Here is a 1,749-nt window from a genome sequence, read left to right on the forward strand (position 1 = left end):
GTGTGTGTGTGTGTGTGTGTGTGTGTGTGTGTGTGCGCGCATGCGTGCGTGTGTATATAACAAGCTGGCAGAATCGTTAGCATGCTGAACGGAACGTCCGTCCGCTTTTATGTTCTGAGTTCAAATTCCGTCGAGGTCGAATTTGTGTTTCATCCATTCGTGATCGATGAAATAAGTACCAGTTGAGCACTGGGGTCAACACCCCACATTCACAAGATTATTGATCCTGAGCCAATATTAGGAAGAATATAATTTAACGTACCGAGACACCATATATATTTACCCAATATTTCCTTTTATCTGTAAATAATAAAGTTTTAGGTTTTGGTTCCTGAAACTTCACATGGGGATTGATATGTTTATTGGCAATATTTTACATATATTTGCAATTCGAAGTGGCCACTCTTTGCTTTCACTAGCGTCTACGGGTTTAATCGTAAATCCACTTTCACAATCCTCCTTAACCACCTATCTGAAATATTCAGCTCTTTTGCTATCTACTTCATGTTCCTTTGTAGATTTATCTTTGCCCTGTTATTCACGACCTCAATTCAGTTATTAACTGAACGGTATCTTCCTGGAAATGGATTTGAACGGTATCTTCCTAGAAATGAACGGTATCTTCCTGGAAATGGAATAGTTAATACTTTATCTTAAGCAACTAGACTTACACACAATTACACAGTCACACATGCGTATACACATACGTAAATACATAAACATCTACACACACAACGTATGTACATACTCTCTCTTTCTCTCTCTCTTTCTCTCTTTCTCTCTCTCTCTCTCTCTCTCTCTCTCTATCTATCTATCTATCTCTCTCTTCATACACACACACAAACAGTGAATTTTGTATTCATAAAATGAATTTTTAAAATATATCGTTATCTCATGTATCTCCCCAAAGCACTGCATAATCGACACACAACAAACACACACACGCACACACACACACGTGCAAACACACGCACACACACACACGTGCACACACACGCACACACACACGTGCACACACACACAAACACACACATACATACAACCACACACACACATACAACCGTACATGCACATAGATATATATGAAGAAAGAAAAAAAGATAACTCTACATGCATGTTATATGCAGCATACAGATATATATATAATTTATGTATACATGCATACATACAGCAAATATACATACACAAAATATCCAGGAGTCTGAGTGTGTTATTATGTATTGTACAGGCTTATCGAGTCCTTCTTCTATATCACAATTCTCACTACGACATATTAGTTTATTATATTTATTGTTTTTTATTTGTTTCAACTTTGAACTTCCGTGTATTTTTTTTTAATATCGTTTCCTGTACATTGTTTTTGCGTAATTTTTTATTTTTACAAATAACAATAGAACTGTTTTTTTTTATTGCAGTAATGTGTTGTTGTTGTTGATATTGTCTTTATTGTTTTATTATTATAATTATTTTTTTTTTATCATTAAAATTATTTTTCTGCTTTTTTTCTTTTGTTTGAGTTCATGTATTTGTTTTTGTTCTGTTTGATATTTTTTGATCATTTTTTTTTCATTTTTTGTTCTGATTTTCCAAATTTTGCTATAATTTGTCTTCTTTTTTTTCATTCTTTTTTTTTCTTATTTACTTTGCTTTTTTGCCTTTCTTTTGGGCCATCTTTCCAGAAATAAAAGTTTCATCGATTCACTAAACAGTAATGCACATACATATATATATACATATATATATATATAT

The 1,749-nt window shown here is 33.0% G+C and overlaps 1 protein-coding gene across 1 annotated transcript in view; it reads right to left on the reverse strand.

Moving 5' to 3' along the window:
* LOC106883771 (visual system homeobox 2-like) overlaps positions 1–1,749 on the reverse strand; it is a 308,537-nt gene that overhangs the window by 11,804 nt on the left and 294,984 nt on the right. The gene's annotated exons all lie outside the window — the stretch shown is intronic.

This window comes from Octopus bimaculoides, chromosome 6, assembly GCF_001194135.2.
Source record: "Octopus bimaculoides isolate UCB-OBI-ISO-001 chromosome 6, ASM119413v2, whole genome shotgun sequence".
NCBI classification, from domain to species: domain Eukaryota; kingdom Metazoa; phylum Mollusca; class Cephalopoda; order Octopoda; family Octopodidae; genus Octopus; species Octopus bimaculoides.